Source organism: Cervus canadensis, chromosome 8, assembly GCF_019320065.1.
Source record: "Cervus canadensis isolate Bull #8, Minnesota chromosome 8, ASM1932006v1, whole genome shotgun sequence".
Lineage (NCBI taxonomy): Eukaryota > Metazoa > Chordata > Mammalia > Artiodactyla > Cervidae > Cervus > Cervus canadensis.
In genome coordinates, this window is record NC_057393.1 from 13,998,275 (window position 1) to 14,025,470 (window position 27,196).

The 27,196-nt window shown below is 47.6% G+C and overlaps 1 long non-coding RNA gene across 2 annotated transcripts in view; it reads left to right on the plus strand.

Annotated features, from left to right (window-relative positions):
• Positions 1–26,478, plus strand: part of LOC122445887 — a 103,080-nt gene extending 76,602 nt beyond the window's left edge. Inside the window, exons 5-8 of one of the 2 annotated variants that reach the window (XR_006270718.1) lie at positions 20,023–20,082; positions 20,357–20,478; positions 23,085–23,160; positions 24,584–26,478. This is a non-coding gene — a long non-coding RNA (uncharacterized LOC122445887). Of the gene's footprint in view, positions 1–5,210; positions 6,346–20,022; positions 20,083–20,356; positions 20,479–23,084; positions 23,161–24,583 lie in introns of those variants that run through there. The other variant, XR_006270719.1, reaches the window with a different exon arrangement.
• Positions 26,479–27,196: the final 718 nt, after the last annotated feature.

The following is a 27,196-nucleotide window of genomic DNA, read 5'->3' on the forward strand; positions in this document are numbered from 1 at the left end:
GGGTCATGGCTTTGCTAAATGTTTGTTTCTGAGCAGGCTGACTTCCTTAGGCAGTGACTAAGTTTCAAAGTCATAAAACCCAGTACTAAACCTGTCAGTGAGGCTGTCAACCAGGCCAGGATGCAGCCTGTAGGTGTTGTCTGCAGCCAGCCAAGGCCCTGTACTTCCAGTTCCTCCAAGTGCCCCAGGCAGTCCCTGTCTGACCTGCTCTGAAATCCACAGGCTCTCCAGGTCCTTTGTGGTGGGCCAGGAGGTCCAGCTGGCATCCACCTCAGATGCAGAGCAGGACTGAGCCTGGGTAGAAAAATGGGCCAAGATCAGTGTGACTTAGATGACCTACAGTGAGTCATTCTCTGAAGCCCTTTCTGAATCTGTGGGCAGAGAACCCTGGGATGTGATGGAGGGAGCCATCTCCCAAGGGCTTTCCAACTCTGCTCATTGCAACACCATGCGCTTCCTGTGGATGGTTTTCACACACAGTGGTCGTGAAACCCACAGTCTGAAGAGACTGACCTCAGCTCAGCTCAGCCACATGACTTGGGCAGGAGGCATCTCTGCTCTAAGCCTCAGTGCTTTTCAGCCATAAAGTGGGAACAATAGTATCACCTGTCCTGCCTGCTCCACAGGCATTTGGAAAAGTTCAAGAGGAATAATATACTCAGAGGATTTGAATAAGGGCAGAGTGCCCCATAACAATGAAGAATAACAAGTCTTGAGTTCAACCCAGCAGACCTTTACCAAGTGCCTCCTCTGTGCCAGACGATGTCTGGGCACCCGAGATCAGAAATGAGGGAGGAGGATACAATTCCTGCCCCCATGGGCTCAGTACTCTGCTGGATGTTTGGGGGAGACAAAAATGTCTCCTAATAGTAGCTTCCCAGGTGGTGCTAGTGGTAAAGAACTCTCCTGCCAACTTAAGAGATGCAGGTTCAATCTCTGGCTCAGAAAGATTACCTGGAGAAGGAAATGGCAACCCACTCCAGTGTTCTTGCCTGGAGAAGTCCATGGACAGAGGAACCTGGCAGGCTACAGTCCATGGGGTCGCAGAGTCGGACATGACTGAGCACACACACACACAATGGTAGCACTAGTGACATTCATTTCAATAATAACAGCTCATTCACTGAGCACTTGCTATGTCCCAGGCTGGAGTTAAATACCTCACATACAGGTAATCCTTGGACAACTAGGCAAGGAAAGCATGGCTGTTTTCATTTTACAGACACGGAAACTGAAGTTCAGTGGAGTGCAGTCATTTGCCCAAGTTCACTCAGCTGAGCAGCGATTTCAAAATCTCTCTTCCCAAGTGTGCATTCTTCTCTCCTGGACGCAGCCACCACACGCTTGTTTTAAATAGTTTCCTTGTGCAACCTTTAGCAACAGGACTAAAGAGCTTTGAGCTTTATTGTGTCAGTGTATACAGGGATGTGGGTATAGAGTCTATATATCAATAGAGCTCCAGTGTGGAATGGATGCTTTTGAGCTGTAGTGTTGGAGAAGACTCTTGAGAGTCCCTTGGACTGCAAAGAGACCCAACCAGTCCATCCTAAAGGAAATCAGTCCTGAATATTCATTGGAAGGACTGATGCTGAAGGTGAAACTCCAACCCTTTGGCCACCTGATGTGAAGAACTGACTCCTTGGAAAAGACCCTGATGCTGGGAAAGACTGAAGGCAAGAGGAGAAGGGGATGACAGAGGATGAGATGGTTGGATGGCATCACCAACTCGATGGACATGAGTTTGAGCAAGCTCTGGGAGTTGGTGATGGACAGGAAAACCTGGCGTGCTGCAATCCAAATCTGAATCACAAAGAGTCAGACACAACTGAGAGACTGAACTGAACTGAATTGGAAGCATCTTGTTTGTCTTCCTATTTAGACTGGACCCGTCTCCCAGCAGGTGAGCAGCCTCTCTGTGCAGTGGGCCCATAAATGGCAGTCACAGCATGCCCTGGCCCAAACTTCTGCTTATTTAAAAGCAAGCAGACTGGCCCAAGCCAGGCCTCCTTTTCCTGCAGTGGAACCCTGGGTAAGCTCTCTCACTGACCTAGTGCTCTCTGTGACAGGGGAGGAGAGTGACACCTGCTTTGAGGTGCATTCGTGGAGGCGACAGAGAAGTTGCCGCCACACAGCCCGTAGATCCTGGAGAGCCTTCACCGCCGGCCCCTACCCCCTTCCTGCCCCCGCCCCTCCATTTCCGGTCCCAGGCCTTCAGCCGTCCGGGCAGGCCGGGCTCCGGCTCTGGAATCTTCTCTCACTTCTCAGAGGGCTCAGCCCAGCGGAGGTTGGCGGGTTTTTTTCTTGTCAGGATGAGAGGATTGTGGTGACTGGCTCAGGCACCCGGGAAGGTGGGGAGCCTCTCCCACTACACAGGCTGTCTTAGATGTGGCTCCAAGCAGACATCTGGGCCAAACACCCATTTTCAATCAGCAAGCATGGGGTGGGCTCCAGCTCGTCTGAGGACTCAGAGAACAGAGGGAGAAACCTGTCCCCAGGGGCTCTACGAGGCCAGAGGAGACACAGGCTCACGTCCATGCTATAAAGGGCTGCAGGTGTTTCCATGATGTCTTCGTGAGCTCTGGGGCCCAAAGGTGAGGCTGAGGATTCCTGCAGAGAGGAGAGAGATCAGGGTTGGCTTCCTGGATGGGCGCCCCCATTGTGAGAACTGAAGATGCATTCAGGGGGAAGGAGGTGGAAGGAGGAGTGAAAGCAGTGGCGTGGAGTTTAGAGGTTCAAGGAGCTCCCAGGCCTACCCTTCAGCAGGAGCAGCCCTTCCCTACCACAGCATCCTACAATATCCATGGGCAGTACCTAGGCAGAGGACTGTGTGCAATCTCTCAGTCCTGGCCGACTCTGCGACTCCATGAACTGTAGCCCGCCAGGCTCCTCTGTTCATGGAACTCTCCAGGCAAGAATACTGGAGTGAGTTACCAGTTCCTTCTCAGGGGGATCTTCCCAACCCAGGAATCGAACCCGAGTCTCCTAGGTCTCCCACCCTGGCAAGCGGATTTTTTACTCCTGCACCACCAAGACATCTTCCTGGTCTCCCTGGGGCTCCAGCCTTTAAACTTGCCTTTGCCAGCAGTCACAGGCTCACGCTGCTATTCAGCATGGCTAGCTCCTAAGGGTAGGATTAGACCAGAGGAGGAAGCTTTGTGGATATTTCACTTTAACCACATCTAGTTGAATTTGTCGGAGAAGGCAATGGCAACCCACTCCAGTGTTCTTGCCTGGAGAATCCCAGGGACGGGGAAGCCTGGTGGGCTGCCATTTATGGGGTCGCACAGAGTCGGACACGACTGAAGCGACTTAGCAGAAGCAGCAGCAGCAGTTGAATTTGTTGTCATGCAAATATAGGATTTTAAATACATTTATTTTTACTCCCTTAAAATAAAAGTGGGGATTGGTGGAGAGCAGAGGGATGAGGTAGGTGGATGGGAAAAAGAGACCTTTCCATGGCTTGTTTGCAGTGAGCGCTTCTGGGTGACCCATCCCAGACAGGGCCTGGGCAGAGTGGGGGAGAGAATGGTGCCAAGCTCTTACCTTCTTCTTCTTCCCTTCCTGCTCCCAGACACTGGGTTTGGTATCCACAGGCTGAACCCACCCTTGCCCCTTCAAATCTTGCTCATTCTGTCCATGAAGCTTATTTAGAGATAGCACTTAGGCTCTCACACCAAAGCTGATCTGAACCCAGAGCTGGGGTGAAGACCCAAACGGCCACCATTTGATTATTTTTCTATGTATCTCATGGTCTTGCTTTGACACTATTTTTACCAATACATATAAAGAGATTTAATGTGTGATACTTAGGTATACCCCCAAAAGTTTAAAATTTAACATAAGTACCACCTGTATGCCCACCACCTAGGTTAAGAAACAAACATTTTACCAATAGAATTGAAATTGATCACACCCTCTCCTCCTTCTCCTCAAAAGAGTCTGAATTTGGTGTCCATCCTATATATCTATTGGGATTAAATTTGGCTACAAATCAGAGAAACCCCAAAACAGCTGCTTAAGCAGGATAGTTTATTCACCTTTATAAAAAGGGAATTGGAGAAAAACAGTTTAAGGCTGCTGTGGGAGCTACGTGATACTCAAGGACCAGCTGAGCTGTGTGCCAACATCCACAGCACAATTTCCACCTCCTGGACTATGATAGCTGCAAAGATCCAGCCATTTCATCTACTTTCAAGTCAACAAGAAGGAGAAGGGAAGGAAAGAAGGTGACTTCTTAAAACTGCTTACTATGATTATCACATATCCCATTGCCCGGAACTTGGTCACAAGGCAACACTCAGTTGCAAGAGAAGGTGGAAGATGTACAGTAGCTTCATTCCAGCTAGCCCTGTGCCCAGTTAAAAATCAGGAGTCTCCTTCTAAGGAGGAAGCAGAGAATGAGATTGTGAGACACCCAGTGGTCTCTGCCACATCACAGTCTTAACCAGAATGCCATTTTAGCACCTTGAAATGTTGAAGATGCCTGTTTTTGTGTGTTTGGGGTTTTTTTTTTTTTTTTGGTAAAGAAAATGCAAATATGAATTTTCACAATGAATTCAATGAAGCACAGTGAATTTTCACAAATGGATCAAGATATAGAATGTTACCAAAAGCCCAGAAAGCCCCCGTTAAAAAAGAACTCAATTAGAAAATAAAATGCCAGGTTAGGAGCTAGCTCTTTCTGTGTTGGCTCATGAGAATTTAGTTTGCGTTACTCCTTGGTCTTACAGTGGAGTATTCCTACTTTCTCTTCTGGAAGTCTGCCTCCTGGTGAACAAGCTGAAGTTGCACTTCCCTTAAGAGAAATCCTGACCCACAAGGGCTATGTCCATGGATTTGGTTCTAAGCTGCATTAGCTACAGAGAACTTTTATTGTGCAACTATGACAATGGACGTCATAGTGGATGTACTGAATGAAGATGCCACTTTCTAATTTTATTTATTTATTTATGTTTGGCTGCTCTGGGTTCTTCACTGCTGCACATGGGTTTTCTCTAGTTGTGGTAAGCGGGTGTTACTTTCTAGTTGTGATGCGTGGGCTTCTCACTGAGTTGGCTTCTCTTTTGTGGGGCATGGGCCCCAGGGTGTACAGGCAACTTTAGTAGTTGTGGCATGTGAGCTAGTCGTTTTTGGCACATGAGCTTAGTTGCTCTGCAGCATGTGGGATCTTCCTAGACTGGGGATCAAACCCTCGTCCTCTGTACTGGCAGGTGGATTCTTAACTGCTGGACCACCAAGGAAGCCCAAGATGCTGCTTTTGATGCTGTCCACACTCCTGGATCTCCCACTGCCCGGGGTATGTGATGTCACCTGGGATAATATTGTGATGATTAAAAGAGAAAAATGTGGCCCAAGTGGTCTGTAAATATGAAACGACTTAAAAGACATTGCCATGGGCTTGCTGTTGGTCCTTTTCCAATGGGATCTGAGTTGTGAGCCCTCTGCTTCATGGACCGCAGCCTTCCCCTAGGTTTCTGGAACTCTCAGGCTGCCTACGTGCTCAACTTCCATGCTGCCTTCTTCCCTCCCTTCCTTTCATACTGTGCCAGCCCATATAGACTTAGCTCTTTTAATCTTGCTTCATCAATCATTTCTGTAAGTCAAGTCCCTGAAAATGTTTCCCCTAACTCCCTCCAAACCGTATCTAAAACACTTAGCTTCTGGTAAATGCATCATAGCCAATTCAGTCTGCCACCACGGTTGTCATAACCAGGAGAAAGAGGATGTGGAAACTGCAGAGGAGGAGAAAAGGCAGGCACTGTGGACTGCTGTGTCTCTCCTTTTTAAAGATGCTGAAACAGCATTGAAAAGCCCTGCATGTAATCTACATTTTGGTCTTTACCATAGCAGTATAATCTGGTGGTTAAGGGTTTGGACTCTAGCTTGAGTGCCTGGGTTAATATCTTGGCTTCATCACTTGTTTGCTATGGCCAAGTCACTTAACTTCTTAGAGCTCTGACTTCCTCAGCTATACAATGGGAATGATGAGTGTTTACCTCACTAGGCAGTTATGAGAATTAAATGAGATAACGCATACACGGTATTTAATAAGTGCTCCGGAGCTGTTAGCTGTTGATTTTTCCTGTGGCCCACCCAATATCCAGTCTCTGCTTGTCATTATTAGCAGAACACCGATTTTATGCTGGGTGCCAATACACCTTGGTTTAAAAAAATGATGATACTAATGTTTTCTGGCTTCCTTTGCAACCAGTAGTCATGTGACACTGTTCTTGCCAAGGTGACATCAGCTGGAATCTCCAGTAATGCAACCAGGGAAACTTTTTAAAGGGAGCAGACTGAATTGGCATGTGCTTGTCTGCCCTTCTTCCCTTTCACCTTTTTCTTGTTTAGAATGTGAGTGTGATGTCTGGAGCTTCAGCAGCCATTTTCTAACCATGAGCCAACTTTGAGGATGGGAGCCATATGCTCAGAATAAAGGAATAGAAAAATAAAAGGAGTTTGGAACTCTTCTCCCAGATGATGCTGTGGAGCTACCATACTACTCGTGGAGTGCCTGCCTTCAGACTTCTCATTACCGAAGGAATGAACAACCCCCTCAATCTGCCTAAACTTTTACTTATCAGGTTCCTGTGGTGTCTCAGAAGGTAAAGAATCTGCCTGCAATGCGAGAGACCTGGGTTCAATCCCTTGGTTGGGAAGATCCCCTGGAGAAGGGAATGTCTACCCACTCCAGTATTCTTGCCTGGAGAAATTCAGACAGAGGAACCTGGCAGATGACAGTCCATGGGGTCGCAAAGTGTCAGACACGACTGAGTGACTAATACTTTATTACTAGCAACCATGCACAACTCCTAGATACTACAAGCATTAGGCTTCTTCTGATGAGGAACAACTCCAATTAGAGCTGGGCAGGAGAGCATGAAGTGGTTTTCACATTGCATGCCACAGAAGCTGGGCAGTTCCGTGGATCCCACTTCTCAGACTGTAGATTGGGAGTGGGGGCGTAGGGGACCCCATTGCCTCTTCCTACCCCATCTTTTTTTCCAACTTTCATTTCAACATGCTGGAGGGGAAGAGGAGACCCACTTAGCTTTCATTTAAAGAACAGATTTCAGGGCAAAAAAAGTAAAAGGTTTAGAAACCAGTGTTCTTTTCCAACCCCCTCATTTTACACACGAGTGATCTGAGGCCCCAAAAGGGAGGTCAGTTGCCTAGTCGAGCTCAGCCAGGCAGAGCCAAGACGAGAACCCAGGTTTTCTGCTCTTTCCGGGTGCCCTGCCAAGTGCTGGAACTGCCACAAAAAAAAAGAAAAAATAGCAGATCCAAAGAGTTTACAATCTCTGACGAAGCCCCAACCCTCTGAGCCCTGATCAGCTGCCGGCTTGGGAGAATGGACAGACCTCTCCAGTTAGAACTAATGAGGGCTGGGAATGCCCTTTCAAGGATCTAGGCAGCCAGTGTGCCCTCCTGCTGAGAAAAATTTGGACCTGTTTCCTCTCCTAAGTAATTCATTAATTGTTTGTTTATTTTTTAAAAACACACACACACACTGGATGCAAATGGATGGTGTGAAATCCTCGGAACACGGGGTTCTTTGTCCCTGTTCCTGTAGTTCTTTTCAGAACGCTGGCTTAATCAATTCACGATCAATGGCTGCTAAGTTGCAGCTGTAAACACCGCCTCTTTCAAGGTCAATTAGAGAGCAGCCCAGTGTTCTATAGCAGGAAGTTGACTGTGGGAGGAGCAGCCTGGAGGGCCTGGGAGCATGGAGCCTTCTATAACTGGTGGGAGGCCCTGTCCTTGCAGGGTTCCCCTGTTCAGGCACACTTGACCTACTCAGTAGGAAATAAATGACCACTTGGGTGGAACTGGTGGCTCAGTGGTGAAGAATCCGCCTGCCAAGCAGGAGACAGGGTTTCGATCCCTGGGTTGGGAAGATCCCCTGGAGAAGGACATGGCAACCCACTCCAGTATTCTTGCCTGGGAAATTCCATGGACCGAGGAGCCTGGTAGGCTACAGTCCATGGGGTCGCAACAGAGTTAGATACCACTTAGCAACTGAATGACAACACTGGGTGATGTAATAACAATTCAGAATATCTCATTCTGGGACTTTAACTAGAAACTCTTTTCCTTCTCCCTCCGGGCCATCCAACCGTCCATCTACCTAGCCAGTAAGTATGGAGCACCTACTCATGGTCTAGCACTGGTCCTGAAGAAGACAGGCAAGGTCCTCATTTGCAGCGTATTTGGGGGGCTGGGGGGACAGACTGAAAACCAGCACATTAACAAGCAAACAAACAGAGCCTGTGGAAGCTACCCAGAGGAGGCCACAGGGTGCCTCCTCCAGGGCAGCCAGGACAGTGCAGCTGTACCCGCTCTCCCCCCAGAACTCTGATTTAAAGCTGTGGCTAACTGTCTTATGGGCTTCCCTGGTGGCTCAGTTGGTAAAGAATCAGCCTGCCATGCAGGAGGCCGCCTGGATCAGGAAGGTCTCCTGGAGAAGGGAATGGCAACCCACTCCAGTATTCCTGCCTGGAGAATCCTATGGACAGAGGAGCTGGGCAGGCTATAGTCCATGAGGTCACAAGAGTCGAACATGACTTAGCGAATAAACCACCACCATAACTGTCTTATAACTATCATATCATGCAGTCTTACCTGATAAGTAACCTTATCAGATGCTTGCTTTATTATCAAGCACTCCATGTTAAGTGCTTAACACTGGATTCTCCTGCTTAATTATTTTTGGAAACAAGCTTTCTTCTCTCCTGGTGACCCCAGACACCCAGCAGGAGAGAGGGACCCCCCAGCTTGCAGGGAGGCCTGGATATCAGGGTGACCTCCGCAGAACTTCCCTTTGTGAGCAATGAGCAAGGCCCCACATTTTTATAAGGACACTTTTTTATAAACTACAGTTTTCAGAACAGCTGTGTGAGTCAAAATCAACATATTGTAATCTTTCATAATTAGGAAAATAAAATAATAGTATAAAAATAAATAAAATAAATTCATTAGGCAACTATTTGAAAAGGCAGTGGAGGGGAACCAGAATATATTCTATTAGAGACCCAGGTTCAAATTCTCCTCCACCACCCCTGCCTCTTTCAATAAGCCCTTAATTTACTAAAGCTCACTTTCCTAACCTATAAATCAGTGATAACACTATCTTACTCATGGAATTGTTATGCAGGTTTTTTTAAGTGATGCTGAGGACATTTCTGGCATGGAGTAGGGGCTCCATGGATGCTGGCTGAATCTGCCTTGAGGCAGGGCGTCTCACTAAGAGTTCAGGAGGGCGGATTGAGGCACGGGCACTGAGGGTCTTCCCTAGACAGGGAGCCTTGGGGATGAGAACAAGGGCTGGGAAAGATGTTGAAGTGCAAAGATAAGTGGGCCTGCGCCACTACCTAGGCAGGAGAGGGGACATCTATTCAATGGGGCAAGAAACTGGGAGAAACTTGGGAGACTTGCTGGGGGTGGTGCCATTGACAAGACTGGGGACCCCGGAGATGCTCAGTTTGGGGGTGCCAGTGGACCACCGGGTGGACCTCAGGAGACATCTGGATAACTAGGAATTAGCCACATGGTGGTCGTCATGGCAACAGTGGCTGGCAGGCTCCTGAAGGAGACATCTGCTGTTTCTCACTGTCCAGCACATGCACACACACCTCTTCTAAGAGCTGCTCCCTCTTCACGCCCATTAGGGGCATCTGGCAGGACCGCTGAGCCCTGCCCCACAATATATGAGGGTACACAACACAATCCTAGCACACAACTCACTTGGCCACATGTGACCCAACACAGGGTGCTCAGAGCCCTGCCTCAGGATTTTTAAGTTGCAGTTGGAGGAGAAGGGTTTGGTCTTTGAGTCCCAGAGTGGGAAGGAATTGAGGGCTGCCAGGCACCAGCCTCTGTGGTGTGTGAAAAAGCTAATTTTAAGGAGAGAATAAGCCAAGCATAGTTGAAAAATAAAGAATTCCGACAGCAGCATGCTCCTGATTCCAGTTCACCCAAATCCATAGAGCTGCTGTGCTTCCTTGAGTTCTCTGAGCTACTCCAGGCATGTAAGTCTCTAAATTCCTTCTTTGTCCAACTTGGCTTAAATTGGGTTTCTGTCACTTGCAACCCAAAGCTTCTTGGCAACCTCTCTTCTCAGAGGCAGAAAGATTATATAGCTGTGGCTTTTAACACTTTACTGTTCATGGACCCATTTGAGAAGCAGATGAATGCTACGGATGCATGCACAAAATGTTATCTACAATCTAAGGTCCCAGCCTGTGGTGTTAGAATCTCTGGGATACAGGAAACAGCAGAGAACCCAGGCTGACCACTGGGGGGCAGTTCCTTTCAGCAGACCAGGGGAGAGACTAAGGCCAGAGGAGAAGCAAGAACGTAGAGATGGAAGGAGAACCAGGAAGGGGCATCATGGTAGAAGCCAAGGATGGAGTGTTCCAAGAGGGAGGCTGCCACCAGTGACTGACTGAGGCCATGAAAGGCCATGAAATTTGGGAGCAACTGAGTGGATGTCACAGGGAGCTCAGCAAGTGAAGCATGGGGAAGGTTCATGGAAGCCAGGTTGGGAGATATGTAAGAGTGAATGGCACTTGAAAACACTATGAAGTGAAAGTCACTCAGTCGTGTCCGACTCTGCAACCCCATGGGCTGTAGCCCGCCAGGCTCCTCTGTCAATGGAATTCTCTAGGCAAGATTACTGGAGTGGGTTGTCATTCACTTCTCCAGGGGATCTTCCAAACCAAGGAGTCGAACCGGTGTCTCCTGCATGGCAGGTGAATTCTTTACCACCCGAGCTACCAGGGAATTTGGTGGAAAAAGCCAGATATAAATGGCCAGATATTCTATGATTATGTTTATATGAACTGTTCAGGCTAGAATATATAGATTCATAGACACAGAGAGAAGTTCAGTGGTTGCCGGAGACTGAGGAAGGAAGGAACTGGGAGTGACTGCTGAAGGGTATAAGGTTTCTTTTTAGGGTAATGATAATGTTCTAGAATTAGATAGCGCTGATGGCTTTGCACTATGGTGAACACACTAAAACCCCTAAATTGTACACTTTAAAAGAATGACTATTATGGTATATGAATCATATCTCAGTTTTTTTTTAAAAGGAGTGAGTGAAAAGGATGGGAAACAGCAAGAGTAGACCCTCCTCCAAGGAGCTTAGCATGAAATCCAGGAGAGCTGGGTAGCACATGCACATAGGTAGCGGGACCAAAGAAATGGTTTTTCAGGATGAGAAATCCTGACTTCAGAAGGAATGTGAGTATGGAAGGCAAAATATGATATGTGTGTGCTCCGTCGCTAAATCATGTCCTTCTCTTTGCAACCCCATGGACTGTAGCCCGCCAGGCTCCTCTATCTGTGGGATTTCCCAGGCAAGAATGCTGGAATGGGTTGCCACTTTCTCCAGTGGGGGATCATCCCTACTCAGGGATTGAACCCGCATCTCCTGCGTCTCCTACATTGGCAGGCAGATTCTTGACCACTGAGCCACCTGGGAAGCCCATGCAAAATATGACAACCCCCATCAAATGTTCCTGTCTTAATCCCTGGAACCTGGAAATACATTGCCTAGCATGACAAAGGGGAATTAAGGCTTCAAATGGAATTAAAGTTGGTAATCTGCTAACCTGAAAATTGAAGGATTATCCTGGATTATATGGATGGGACCAAAGTGATCGCAAGGGTCCTTAAATGTAGAAGGAGGCAGAAAGAACAGTGAGTGATTCAATGGGAGAAAGACATACCAGCTACTGCTGGCTTTGAAGGTGGAGGAAGAGGGGCCATGAGTCAAGGAACATGAGCAGCTTCTAGAAGCCAAAAAAGATAAAGGAAATGGATTCTTCCCCAGACCCTCCAGAATGAAGAGCAGCCTGGCTGACACCTTGATTTTGGCCCAGTGAGAACTGTGTCAGACATCCGACCTGCAGAACTCTAAGATACATTCACATCCTTTAAGTTTTGGGTACTTTGTTATTAATACATTAGCCAAAGAAAAGTAATACTATAAGATATTCCAGTAACAGGGATGATTAAAGTCAAGTCAAGTGGATGTGAGAAGGTGGTGATATAGGAAGAACTGGCTGAGTGTCACTTGATGTGTGAAACCCCAAGCTGCCACTAAATTGACAGAGAGAGAGAGAGAAATCAACCCTGGCCAACCTAAGAGAAAACACCAAATCCTTACTGAAAGTATTGTGCTAAGTCTCTCAGTCGTGTCTGACTCTGCAGCCCTGTGGATTGTAGCTGCCAGGCTCCTTTGTCCATGGAACTCTCCAGGCAGGAATACTGGAGTGGGTTGCCATTTTCTGCTCTAGGGGATCTTCTGATTCAGGGATGAAAGCCTACCACTAGCACCAGCTGGGAAGCCATTGCTTAGAAAATTAAAGAAAAAGCAGTAAAAGAGGCAAGACCAGGTTAACAGAGAACACAGTCAGGGTCATGCCACAAGAAAAGCTTGATTGATATATCACTCTTGGCACCAGGGGACACTCCCGGTCACAGTCATTACACCAGCAATTCAGCGGCTACCAGCCGGAACAGTCTCTACCTCTTTGGGTCCCTCAAGAGCAAGTTAAGTGCTGCCCCCTAGTGGAAAAGAACGAAGAGACGCCCTCTGCTGGACTTGGCTTATCTCAGGGAACTGGAGGCTCCGCCTCACACCTTAACCCATCCTGTGGGAGAATGTCTCCTAGTACCAAACAGTTTCACATGCTAGATCCCCTTAAAAGGGCCTAGGGTCCCTTAACTTCAGATAAATTACCATGGATGGGGGAATTCCTTGGCAGTCCAAGGGTTAAGACTTGGAACTTTCACTGCCGTGGCCTGCGTTCAATCCCTGGTCGGGGAACCAAGATCCCGGAAGAGGGACAGTAGATATAAACATAGATCGATATAAATGGGTAGATAGTTACCATGCAGTGTTCCTGCTGGAAAAGACTTTTAAGATCTATGATGCAGCACTCCTGTTTGGGAAGCCCAGGGGGACTGGTCCCCAGCGGAGTTAGAACTAGAACATGGCCTCCCAGCTCCATTTCCAGTGGTTCGCTGCCCCCCACTGCACCCTCCTCCAGCCTGCAACTAGCCTGCTCCAGGGTAGCTCCAGGGTAGCTCCAGGGAGGAGGCGGGTGTTGCCATGGCAACCGAAAATCACAGCTTTTCCAAGACTGGATGAATTTCTTGAACTGTCATATTTTTCTAAGGAGAGATGAGTAGTATTTCTATGTGATTTACTCCTTCTACCTTTGTAAACATAACTTTCAAGCGACTACATTAACAGTTCAGCAAATCATCCCTTTGCCTGGTGCTGTATATTCTTTTCTGAGAATCTGATTGCCGCAGGGACAGACAGGTTACAGAGCACCACAGCAAGGGCCTTTGGGCAGCAGGGGGCCACAGTGCCTGGGGTGAGAGGACGAAGAGGAAGCAGGAGGGAACCTGCAGCAGGCAGGGAGGGAGCTGGGACTTCTAGTGACTTCATTATTTTTCAGCAAGCTGGCCAGGCAGCACTGCATCTTGGTTGGACAGGGCAATTAAACAGCTTCCCGAGCTCCTAATGAGTTGCTTTCTTGAGATTTAAGCTGCCCTCGGAGTTTCCCAAGGGAATTTATTCTCAAAAGTGGCCTCCCCTGGATGCACCTTGTCCATTGCCACTGGGTTTGGCCAACTGGTTGGAAACTGGGAATTCTGGGTTCAGAGCCACGGCCTGTAATTTGCAAGGGGTGATCAGTTGCACAGTTCAGCCCTAACTCCAGCAATCATAATCATGCCTGCCAAAGACTCCTCCCCTTGTGGGGGCAGCTCAGGGGTCTGCTTTCTCATAAACCTCTTCTAAGATGCCCATAGAGGGTCTACCATGCTTTGCACCTAGTTCACCGGGAGTTGGATACAGCCCCAAAGGCAGGATTTATGATTGACTAGGAGCCAAAGCTCTGTTCTAGAGCAGAAGCTAAACCAACCAGACTCTCTCCTGGGGCACTGAGAGCTGCAGAAAATTGCTACTAAATATGAGCGTGAGCAGTGGAACGATTTGCTGAGAGGAGGGGAACGATGTTGGAGGGAGAGGAGTCTTCCTGAGGCATGGCTGCTTGAGGAGGTGGAGCACTTCAGTTTCCGTTGTAATCTGAAACAACCTGAGTGCATCTCTGACCCTGTGACCCAAAAGGTCCTCTTTCACACAGTCACACACACACACAGAGAGCCAGGTGGACAATGGTACACTTCCATCTGACTGACTCACGCCAGAAGGACGCCACCTTTGCCTCACACTGAGAAGACAGATGTGTGTCTAGTTGCTCAGTTGTGTTCAAGTTTTTGTGACCCCATGGACTGTAGCCCACCAGGCTCCTCTGTCCATGGGGATTCTGCAGGCAAGAATACTGGAGTGGGTAGCCATTCCCTTCTTCAGGGGATCTTCCCAACCCAAGGATTGAACTCAGGTCTCCAGCATTGCAGGCAGATTCTTTACCGTCTGAGCCACCAGGGAAGCCGCAAGAAGACATATGGGATCTAGCAAAATTCGAGAACTGTCCCCAGTTCCTCACTTTAGTTTTACCATGAAACACGGGCAGGGTCAAAATAGCCCCCTTTTAAATACAGCAATCTTGTACATGTTTGGTTTCACCAAATTATGATTTGTTTGTTCATGGGTCCGTCTCTCCCAAGAGACTATGAGCTTACGGATTGAAACTGGGTCTTACTCATCTCTGGAAGCCTAGTGTCAATGTCCCAGTTACCTACTGCTACATAGCTATCCCAAAATGTACTCATTTAAAATAACACTCTTTTCACATCATAATTTTGTGAGTCAGGAATTTATACAGGAGTCATCTTGGTGATTCTTCTGGTATTCGCAGTCTCAACTGGGGTGACTCAGTGACATTCACCTTGCCACTGACCGGGCTGGAGAGCCCAAGACGGCTTCCCATATCACTGGTGCTGCAGTGGGATGGCTGGAAGATTGGGCTCAGCTGGGACCCCCTCTCTAGTCCCAGATGTGTAATCAAAAGCAAACATTTCAAGAAGACACAGGCTGAAAGAAGCTCTGAAGACCTATCATTAGAAGTCCCCGAATATCATTTCAGCTGCATCTTATTAGTCAAGCACATCAGTAAGAGCAGTCCAGATTCTAGAAGGGAATTCTATACTACTTCTTGTTGAGGGACAGCATTCATGAACCGGAAGGGAAGACATTGGTGGTCATCTTCCTTACAGATGATCTACCACAGCCTAGTACAATAACCGCCAATAAATATTCAAAGGATAAATGAATTACTATGAAAACAGATTAGCCCTACTTAGTTCACACAGATGATGGAGTGGTTCAATGAATACAAAGCACATGAAAATGCTTTCCAAACCATCAAGTGCTACAAAGAAATAAAGGTTTGTCTTAAGAGAAAACTACAAAGCTTACTCTATTTACAAATGAGTGTTTGCAGGGTTCTCTCTGGGCTCTCCCTTCCCACGCAGAGATTCGTGACAGACATCACTAATCAATCACAGCTCTTGTCCACTGATGCTGTACACAGTCTCAGAATCCTTCTCAACTCAGCATCCAGTCACCCAATACAAATTGGTCAAAGTCATCATGGGAGTTGAAACCCTCTTTACTCTCATTGTTCTTGCCTAAATTCCTACTGCTAACCCACCCCCAAAGAGTCCAGGCCCTTAGTATATTAAAACATACACACAAACTGCTCCCTTTTGTAAATAGAAAAACATAAAGTTTAAGTCCTGAAGAAGATGAAATAGCAGACACCATCACCTTCCAAAATTGGTTTTGTAATGGAAACAGAAGCTGATTAATGGCAGTGAGCTCTGCCACTATGAATTATTTTAAAAGAAATAACTGCATGCAAGAATAGTCATAAGACATTTCAAAAAGGAGAGAATCTGTCTACCTTGACAAATTTTCCCCCATGGAAGCTGCATTTCAAGGTGAGGCAAGACAAAACTTGTGCGTCTGAATGAACGCAAGTCGAGCTGGCTGACCACCATCTGCCTCCACGCTCGTCACCTACCCACTGATTCCCCCCATACCCACCCTGCTGGCTATTCAGCCTTTTGGAAAGCACATTGTGATGACTCAGCTAAAGTCCTCAAGGAAAGACAGAAAAATCCACAAAACAGCCTCTGGTTCTCACATGGCTTTCTGCCGTGTGATTGTTGATGTTACAAAGCCAGCAGCAGGTCATGCCTCCCATGGGGTGAGTGGTCCTGAAAACTGCTTCTCTTCCCTCCCCAGCCTCCAGTCCTGCCCTGTTCTCAAGCGAGAAAACAAAAGGCTGAATATCAGTGATAGAATTTGGGGAGGCCAAGTAGACAGCTGGAGGTCACAGGATTTGAAATAAGGAGATGGGTTCACGTCTCTGGAAGGCTGGGCTTCCAGTGGCTCAGCAGGTAAAGAGTCAGCCTGTGACAGTGGGGACATGGGTTTCATCCCTGGGTCAGGAAGATCCCCTTGAGAAGGGAATGGCTACCCACTCCAGTATTCTTGCCAGGAATATCCCATGGACAGACGAGTCTGGCGGGCTACGGCCCATGGGGTCACAAAGAGTCGGACACAACTGAAGCGATGGGCACCGCACGGCACAGCTCACTTATTCATCGCAGGTCAGTGTACATCCCTGAGCCCATCTGCTCACCTGTGCGACGGGCGCAGTACTAAGACTGGCCTCGAGGGAGCTGGACAGTTCAAAGGCAGTGATAGACAGGAGCCGGGAGCCCTCTCTACACGATGGGGCCAGGAGCCACCAGCAGGATATGGAACCACAAAATCAGTCAGCTTTCCATGTTAGCATCCCAGCTTTCCCAAATGTGGAAAATCCAGGTCTGTTAAGCTGCCCTCCCCTACAGAGAAGGAATCAGGCCATAGTGACTGGGATGATGCTTCATGGAGCTACGTTCCATGTCATCTGTTTAGAGACAAGCCAAGTAGAAGAGTCCTAGCTGACCCGGCTGGAACCACACCTCGAGCTTCTTCATGAAGTGTTCCCAGGGAGTCCTCTAAAGTGGGCATGAGGTGGTGGTGTTCTCCTGTTACAGATGAGGCAGCAAGGCACAGAGAGGTTAAGGAGCTTACCCGAGTTTCCCCAGATGGTAGACTCGGGATTCAAACCTATAGAATCCAGCTCCAGTGGCTTTAACCTCTAGGCTACACCACCTCCCCCAGAAGATGAGAGTGGCTGGAAAGAAGTTGGAACCAAGCAGCTCACTCAGAAAGGGGCTCTTTCCCTCCACTTCTTATACTTTGGGAGCAGTCTTTTTATTCTTATACTGCAGGGAAAATAAATGAGCCAGAGTCACAGCAAAAAACACAGTTGACATCAAGCATCCTGTGGAGTTGAAAAAAAAGCAAAAAAACAAACAAAAAAGGCAGAAGGGATGATGTCATTTACCTAAATGTTTTAAAACATACAGAAAACATGATATTTTATCTAGAGATTCAGACATACACAGCAGCAGTGAGACATTCCTTAGAATGATAAACATCATCTGTAAGATTTACCTTGGGGGCAGGTGCATATTGGGTAGGGGTACCCAAAAGGCTTCAAATATATCTATAATTCTGCAAATCAGTTTCAATGGTGGGAACATGAGCATTCAGTATATCCCTGTGCCTTTCTGAATGTTTGAAATAGTTCCTAATTTAAAAAATAACTTTCTACCTTAGAATACTAACATCTCAATATTGACATCTGATTCATTTGTTGCCCCTTAGTTTATATCAGCTCCCATTCCTTTGTCAGCTGATGATCAGATTGCCTTGAGCATCTGCTAATAATAACATTAATAACAACAGTAACTAACACTTATTGAGAACTTGGTATGTACCAATATGTGCTTCTCTAGTGGCTCAGACAGTAAAGAATCTGCCTGCAGTGCAGGAGACCCGAGTTCAATCCCTGAGTCAGGAAGTTCTCCCGGAGAATGGAATAGCTACCCCACTTCAGTATTCTTGCCTGGAGAATCCCATGGACAGAGAATCCAGGTGGGCTGCAGTCCATGGGGTTGCCAAGATTCGGACCCAACTGAGCAACTAACACACACACACAAACACACACACATGTACCAATTCTGTTAAATGCTTTTCAAATATCAGCTCAGTATTCCCAGCGACTTTGTAAGGTAGGGACTGTTATTAGCCCCATTTCATAGGTGAGGAAGCTCGGGCTTAAAGGAATTTGGAGTGTTTCTGTGGTTCCTCAGATAATATGCTGCAGAGCTGACGTTTGAATCCATTACAGCCTGACGCCAGAGCCTGATTTTGAACAAGGGGAGAGGCAAGTAGGAAGAATGACGTGGCCCCCAACTTCGAGGGGCTTCCGGTCCATAGTGGACGCCGTGATGTCCTCATTTCCCTGAGTCACTGAAGGCGCTGCTTGCCGCAGCCCTCAGTTGAGTCCCTCTCCAGGACTTGCCCTGGGCTGAAGAGAGACAAGATGTCCAAGGTCACACCTTCTTCCAGGAGCAGCTGCCTCCCCTGTCTCGACGAGGGGGTGGAAACGCCCAGTCTTTGCCCAGCTCTGAAAGCGCTCCCAAGTTAGCGCTCCTGGAGGCTGGCTGAGACCAAGGCTGCAGGGCTGCAGTTCATCTTCTCCCTCTGCCCACTCCTGCACCTGTCACTCCCCCATGAGCCCGGGCATGAGAGCATCTCCAGTAACCTTCTTGTGTACAAGAGCCTGCTTCCCAGGGAACTGGCCTGGGACCCCATCTGACAGGGCAAGAAAGGACACAGGGACAATTCCATGCTACACTGAAAGTATCCCAGGGAGAGATCAGAAGGGCCTGAGGAACTCAGAGCCTTCCTGGAGGAGGCGAAGATTCAGCGGAACTTTGAAAGGTGGGGAGAGTGAGAGTATTTCTATTTGGTCATGGAAAGGAATGAGGTTCTGACGCACGCTCCGATACCGAGAAACCTTGGGAACGTTATGCTGAGTGAAAGAAGCCAGTCACAAAAGACCACATATATGATTCCATTTATATGAAATGTCTGGAACAGGCGGATCTATTCAGAAAGGAAGTAGATTATGGGTTGTCTAGGGCTGGTAGCCTGGGGCTGAGGGGACTGGGAAGTGATGGCTAAAGCTTATCGGGTTCTTTTTAAGGTGATGAAAATGTTCTAAAATTAACTGTGAAATATTGCACATACCTGTGAATATACTAAAAAATGATTTTATCGTGCACTTTAGGTGGATTGTGTGGTATGTGAATTGTATCTCAATAAAACTTTTTTTTTTTTTAAGAGGAGAATGTGGAGGAGGTTGGGAGAATCGCAGATGGGCAAAACCAGAAGCAAATATGTGGAGACTTACATGAATGTGTGGGGGTGGGGGGGGGCAGTTGTGATGAGAAATAGTAAAAAACAAACGTGGCAGGAGGCTGTGGCCAAATAAGGAAAGCCAGAAGTCCCTCCAGAGAGGGAGTTTGTTTTGGAAGGTCTGGGAGTAGTGAGATGAACATGGTGCTACCTTCCCCTTCCTTCCCCTCTTTCTACATTTTGTGACTGCTTTGTAACTTTTTTTTTTTTTTTGCTCCCATTTTAGTCAGACTACACGTTGCCATAATTTTAATTTAAAGAATCTCAGAGGTCTCCAAGGCTTCCGATTTCCCCATCTCAAAGGCAGCCACTTAAACTCTTTGCTTGGTGATACTTTTGCTACATCTGAAGCTGTACCATCCTGGGAAAGAGAATTAACCAGCCAACAGAGATGTCCTCAGCTTTGCTCGGAATCCCAGTTGCTCTCTCTCCTGCTAGATCAGGTCCAGAATAGCTAAGCCAAACAACTTAGAGGGGGAATCCAAGAACAGCAGCCTTCAGAGATGGGGCTGCAGAAACCCAACTGTTTAATTAAAATATGAGTCACGGTACACTTAGCTTTTGATCAACATGCCTCTCCTGCTCCATTTTAAATCCCAGTGCTGGTGGCTCTGCCCGGCTTTGGAAGAGGTTCTGCCATCTGGTGTAGATCAGTACTGACATCCAGTGGTCACAGAGAATTCTCTGCCTGAAGCTCTCCATCTCTGTCTTCCTAGAATCCAGTGGGTGTTCACCCAAGGAAAGGAGGAGCTATGGAAGCTGACAGCTACCAATAGGTACTGTTAATTTGGAGAACGGTGTGATCTGTAGCCAGAGGCCAAGCAACTCAGGCCAAGGCCTTGTCAGATGCCCAGGGGTTATCTGAATGATGACTCTAGTGTCATAGGGAGAAAATGGGGCCATCACTGGCAATGCAGTAAAGACCATATAAAGTTAAAATGTTGAAGAGCCACAGGGCCTTGAAAAACACACTGGATTTTAAGTTAGAAAGCTTGGTTCAAGGGACTTCCCTGGTAGTACAGTGGCTAAGACTTTTCACTCTTATTGCAGGGCACCTGAATTCAATCCCTGGTCAGGGAATTAGATTCCCACATGCCACAGCTAAGAGTTTGAATGCTGCAGCTAAAGATCCTGCAGGGTACAGGAAAGATCGAAGGTCCCACCTGCTGCAGGTAAGACCCAACACGGCCAAAGAAAAGGAAGCTTGGTTCAAGACCTGCTGCTCTGTGTCACCTTGAGCAAGCCCCTTAAACTCTCTGTGCTTCAGCTTCCTCCCCTTCAAAGTGAGACTGGTGCTCCCTTCTCAGCCTTCATAGTGCTGTGGTCAGTGCCAAGTGAGAATGTTTGCAAAGCATTTTGTCAGCTGCAAAATGCTGTCCTGCTGGGGCTTCTAGGATGAAATGGTGATGGACATAGTAGGGTAAACAGGAGCCGGTAAATACATGTTGAGAAGTGACTCTGGAGGTTTGGCCAAATGACAGATAACATTTCCAATTTCACTGAGGCTTTCGAGACTCAGCCTTGGACTGCAGGGTGACCTCATCAGAAAAGGGCATTCTGCGTTTTCCCCTGGACTCAAGTCTCTGAGATAAACATTGGTGAGCAACTTCAGAGCCCATCTAACTTCAGAAATCATATATGAAACAGGTTTTTAAAAATAGAATCATAACCCAAAGGAAAAACACAAAACACCATTTCTTCTAATGTCAAAGGGAGCTGTTGTCAATGCTAATTGCACTAGTAGAATACACCCTTGTACATTTCTTTTATATTTTTTCCCTTGTTTTTCCATTTGTATTTGGACTAGGGTTTTGGCAAGGAAGACTTGTCTTCCAAAGTGGCTCTAAATGAAGTTATGAGATGACCAGAGATAGCGAAATGGGGTGTGCATAGGAGAGAAAATGTGGGGAGGTGATTTTGGAGACTCAAAGACCATTGTTCTGACTCTTTCAGTGCCACCAGATTTCATAAATTACCAGAGCAGAATTTTTTAAAGCTTAGTCCAGTCTTTCTACTTGAGCTTAATTTGAAAGAACTATAAACCAATTATCCCCTTCTTCCTTGAGGTATCAGAGGGTGTTGAACCCAAAGAAATAATTATGTTGCTGTATAAGTCTATCTGTCAAGGGAAAAAATTCTATTCTTGCCCTGTGCATGCTGCATGCTAAGTTGCTTTAGTTGCAACCCTATGGACTGTAGCCCACCAGGCTCCTCTGTCCCCAGAATTCTCCAGGCAAGGATACTGGAGTGGGTTGCCATGCCCTCCTCCAGGGGATCTTCCTGACCCAGAGATCAAACCGTGTCTCCTCCTGTTTTGCAGGTGGATTCTTTACCACTGAGCCACCCTGGAAGTCCACTGTATCCCTAGAAGGGTTGTTTTGTTCTGTTTTGTTTTTTACAGTTTATAGAATTATAGGAAGGGCTGGGAAAAAAGGTATAATTTTCAATCACACAACAGAATCAGGCCACAGGGAGCAGGTGCCTCTTCTGTTACCAGGAAACCACCTACTGAACTGGGAGGACTGGAGGCTTCCCTCCCTTTTTTTTTGGTGCCTGGCAAGATCCATTCCCATGACTCTAGATCCAATTCATTGGAATGAGGCAGGTGCAGTTCCTTGAAAAGAGGGAGCAAAGCTGAGAAAGAGAATAAGGGATGCTGACAAGTCATGATAAAAATGTCCATGACACCTCACAGAGCCATTGTGCAGATCAACTGATGATGGGTACAGAGCTCCCAAAAAGCGCTCCCACAACGTGGCGTCATTTAAAGCCTCCTGTGGGATGCTTCCTGTCGTTTGTAGACAGAGCCACTGGTAAAGCTCAGAAGTCAAGGGGCCGGGCGGCCAGCCCAGGACTGAGAGGCAGGCGTGATTGGTTTGTAACTTGTGACCAAGGATGAGTCACAAAACCTCACCAAGTTCAGTCCTAAAAGAATTAAATGATGATATGTGCCTGGCACCATGTCTAAGGCTTTAGTACCTTCCTTCCAACAGAATCATTATGGAAGAAGGATTTAGAAGCCCAATGGTGAAAGTCTTTTTCTAAAGATGTCAGCAGCTGGACAAACTGAGTAGGACCTAATTGTTGAAGGCCGGGCGGGGGGCGAAACTGATGCCAAATCAGCATTAACCTGGAAAAGTTTTAAGTTACCATCCATAGCAAAGAAATGCCAAAGGAAATGTGAGTTCAGATGGGCATTTTTTCCTTACTCAAGCCATTGTTCAGTTAATACCCTTTTTTTTTTTAAGTTGAGTCTGATATCAGTTCTATGGGTTGCAGAGACCAAAACTGGGTAGGCAGTGTGCGTGGGGATTTCTTCAACTGTTTATCCACATCCTTCATTGGCCATAGGCCCATCACTGCATGCTAGGTGTACGACCTAACAAGACAGGTTTATTATCATGGTGCCTCATGCCCCAGGTCTTCTAGGACTGGCCCCGTTTCAAATAGCCTGCCCTGCTGTCTTCAGGAGCTCACTCACTCACTCTGCATCCCATTTTGCTTTCTTCATAGCACTTCTCTTTTTTCAAAGTGTCCCTATGTGTTCATTTCTTGGCTGACTTGTTTATTTTTCTGCTGCCCCCAGTAGGCCATCAGCTGCATAAGAATAGCCCTCATCTCCCCTGCTCATTACAACATCACCAGCTCTCAAAACAGAACTGGCTCAGGGCAGGGGAGGGGGAGTGGTCACTCAGCAATATTTATTGAACGGTACTGAACTGAATCAAATGACTGAAGAGTTGTCAGACCATGTGGTTTGTTTTTCGTTTCCCAAAAGGCAGTCGCAGCACTTGAGTTTGGAACTTCACTCCCATTGGGCCTCCGTTTTATAGATGAGGAGACATCCACAGAGGGTGAGTGGTTTGTTTGACATCAGATGACAGAAGTGAGCAGCATCAGGGCTCCCAGTCCAGTGCTCCTTCTACCCTAGAGACACATGGGATGGTTAGATGCAGAATAGCAGCTCAGAGCATCGATGAGGAAGCTCCGAGGTCAGAAGCAGTTAGGGAACACTAGAAGCTGTGCTTTCTTTATTTGTTTGGTTCTGAAAGCTCTTTCTGGGAGCCTAATGTGATTTCGGTACAGATACTTCCGATTTACGGAACTCTCTTCTGATGTCATCTCCTACAGTTGCTATGATCTTTCTTAAGATCCAGAATAGGGGTTTTAAGGACAACCAGCTCCAAGCGTGTGAAATAGCTTGATACAGTTTTCTTTCTGTGAGTCAGGACACTTTGGGTTGCACGTGCCAGAAGTGCAACCAAAGTAGCTGAGACAAAAAGTTCTCTCATCCCACCACGGAGAGAGCCGCAGCGGGGCTGCAGGAATGACCGAAACCGGGAACTCCATCACCACCTCTCCTCCGCCCGTTGAGTTAATTCTTTCTCCATGCAGCCAGTTTTCTCCATGAGCTGAGAACACACTTACTCACCTTTATCTCACATCTCAATGCTCCCACCTCCAAATAGTTCCAATTTTTTAAGTCTCTTTTTCCACCTTTTAAAAACTTTTTATTCTGAATTGGGTTATAGCTGATTAACAATGTGGTGCCAGTTTCAGAAGAGACTCAGCCATACATATACATGTATCCATTCTCCCCCAAACTCCCCTCCCATCCGGGCTGCTACATAACATTGATCAGGGTTCCCTGCGCTATATAGTAGGTCCTTGTTGGTTATCCATTTTAAATATAGTAGGGTGTGCAAGTCCATCCCAGGCTCCCTAACTATCCCTTCCCCCACCTTCCCCCCTCCCCCCTCCCCACCCCTGGCAACCACAAGTTGGTTCTCTTACGTTTGTGAGTCTCTTTCTGTTTTGTAAGTAAGTTCTAAATGGTTCCAAGTTTTTTAATTCCCAGGTGAGACCTCTGATCTGAGTCAGGTGCCAGCACTAAGCTAATCAATTGCATGGTGTGGCACAGGCGCGAGACCACATGGCCCAGACTTGGTCCTATTTTTGTGAGTTTCCTTCAGGGAAGGGGCCCTTCTGACCTACATATCCCTGTCATGAGTATCTACCACAGTTCGGGGCCTGACAATTTTGACCACCATGTTGCCTCTTCAGTTACTTCATAGCACTATGTGGTTCATGCCCTTCATGAGTTAAAACAAAACCAAGTCCTCCAACTTTCTGCATTCCTAAGTGGTAAGACACAAACGGGTTGATTGACTCTCAAGTCCCTGCCAACTCCTACCCATGAGTGGTTTCTGGATGGCAGTTGTTCTATTGTCCCAACATTCTCCCCAAATGTGAACATCCCTCTGCTCTATCTCCCAGCACCAGAAAACCAAGTACCCAGAGAACCTAATGGGGCTGGAGAATAAGCCTGGCTGAAGAGGATAAAACTCTGTTGCACTGTGACCAGCAGGAAGAAACTCCTGGCTTACAAAGGCAGGACTGGGCAGAGACCAGGTCTTCTAGCTCCCTGCCACCAGGCTGCCATCCCTGAGAGCTTGAAACCTCTGAGGCCTCACTGTCCTACAAGTAGGTATTTGGATGTGTCCTGCCCATCTCTCCCTGCAGAGATGTGGGTGTCTCCATCCTGGTAGAGCCCAGGGTCTCCTGAAGACACAGGTCTGCATGGATATGGGAGTCAGACACATAAAAGGCTCCAGCCCCACAATGGTGCTCTGCCCTTTGCCCTGTGGTAAGGAGACAGTGAAAACCAAGGAAACCAGCAGCACTTCCCATCCACAGGGATTAGTCCTCCTAGAAGTTACTGCTGAATCTTAAAATGAAAAGAAGTGCAAGCAACCTAATGTCTCTGATGGTGGCTCTCAGGCTCAGGAAGACCTTCTGAATCTTAGAAGCGATACCTTCTAAGAACTGAGCAAGCACAGACTATCTCCCAGGTGAGCTAACCATGACCAGAAAGAGGAGGGGACTTGTGAACCACACATGCCCAGAGCCGAGCACAGTTTGGGTTTCTCTGCCACCCCCAGAGGACAGTGGCCCACTCACTTACCAGCTTCCTTACCACAGTCAGCTCCCTGGAGAAGGAGAAAGATAAGAAAAGGGAAGGGCAATGTGCAGATGGTGCACTCAAGACCAGCCCAACCCAGGAGGTGACTGACAACAGTTTGCAGGCTGGCCATGATCCATCAGCCCCAAGTTAGAGTTGCTGGTGCCAGGACAGTATTAGAAGGAGGGTGGTGTTGGCCCAGGAGACACCATGCTTTGCCAGCGAGGCTTGAAGGGCAGGGCTCAGGACCCCAGAAGGCTTATCACACCTGGACCAGAGGAAGCCCCTCCTTCACAGGCAGAGAGATTCCGCATGGAGGAAGAGTGATGGTTTGGTCAGAGTTGCCACCTGCCAATGCAAGAGACCCAGGAGACACAGGTTCGATCCCTGGGTTGGGAAGATCCTCTGGAGAAGGGAATGGCAACCCACTCCAGTGTTGGAGCCTGGAGAATCCCATGGACAGAGGAGCCTGGTGGGCTACAGTCCACAGAGTCGCAAAGAGTCGGACATGACTGGAGCAACTTCACATGTATGCATGCAAGTACTCAGGCAGCCCAGAGAGCCACCTGGCTGCTTCCTCAGCTCCTAGGAGCCACAGGGCCCCCAAGAGAAGCAGGCACAAAATCAGCAGGAGTTGGTTATAACAGCTGTGCCCTCCTGTCTGCTCTCTCTCCCTCCCCCTCCCTTTAGTAAAAGACAACTCCCCTGATTAGTTTCTGGTTGCCTGTCATTGTTACTGACTTGTCATCAATCTCAAGGTGTACTGGGATGCTTTATATTTACTTGGAGTTGCTTGCCTAGGCGTGCTGAGTTGGCAATCCTATTAGCAGAATTTTTCTTTTCATTGTGTTTGTGAAATGAAGTAAAATAAACAGGCCCTGTCTCTAGGGAGCTCTGCCTGCCTCATTTCTCTGAACACTGTCAGGCTCCAGGGAGATCCTATGAGGTCTTTCGATGCAGCCAAGGATACACCTTTACCTTTGGTACTAAGAAGGCCTGGGAGGAAGGGTGGCTGGCTCCTCCAGCCAGGAAGAGAATTGTGGTGAGGAAGAGAGTCCTGACTGGCCACAGTGAAGGGGTCCTGCAACTGATCATGGCCCAAGGCTGCGATGCCAGACAGCGCAGGTAAGGCAGGGAGACAGGTCCTAGTCCCAGCTCTGCCCTTCCTACCTGGGAGCCTTGCGTGCTAAGTCATTTCAGTCGTGTCCGACTCTTTGCAGCCCTGTGGACTGTAGCCTGCCAGGCTCCTCTGTCCTTGGAATTTTCCAAGCAAGAATACTGGATTGGGTCACCATTTCCTTCTCCAGGGGATCTTCCTGACCCAGGGATCGAACCCATGTCTCTTACATCTACTGCATTGGCAGGCAGATTCTTTACCACTAGCGCCACCTGGGAAGCCCTGGGAGCCTTAAGCATATAATTCAAGCTCTGAGTATTGCTTTATTCATCTGCAAAGGGGGGAGAACAAGTCCTGCCTCATAAAGATTAAATGAAATGTCATACACGTAATTCCTTGGCACGATGCCTGGTGCAGACACATCCAGCGAATATTCCCGTCATTCCTTTTGGAGCTTTACATTCTACAGGGCTGTATGTTAGAGCATGCTTTCTGATGGTGCAGGGAGAGGAGGGGACATTTGCTGGGTCCTTTGGAGAGAATAATAAAGGTGTGGGAAAGGCTTTGAGAAATATACATATGATTGAAATATACATATGATTAATGAGACAAGAGGGCAGTGAGCTCTCCTGAAAGCTCCAAGGAAGTGATTTATTGCCCAGAAGCAGCGGTGCTCCAGCACCACTAACTGAGGAGCACTTTCTGGGTCACAGACCTTGACCATGCACTTGCCATGCTCCACATTTAAATTCTCTATTTAATTTAAATTCTCCACAGAATTTAAAAGAAGTTCATTCCTAGCTGGCTTTTG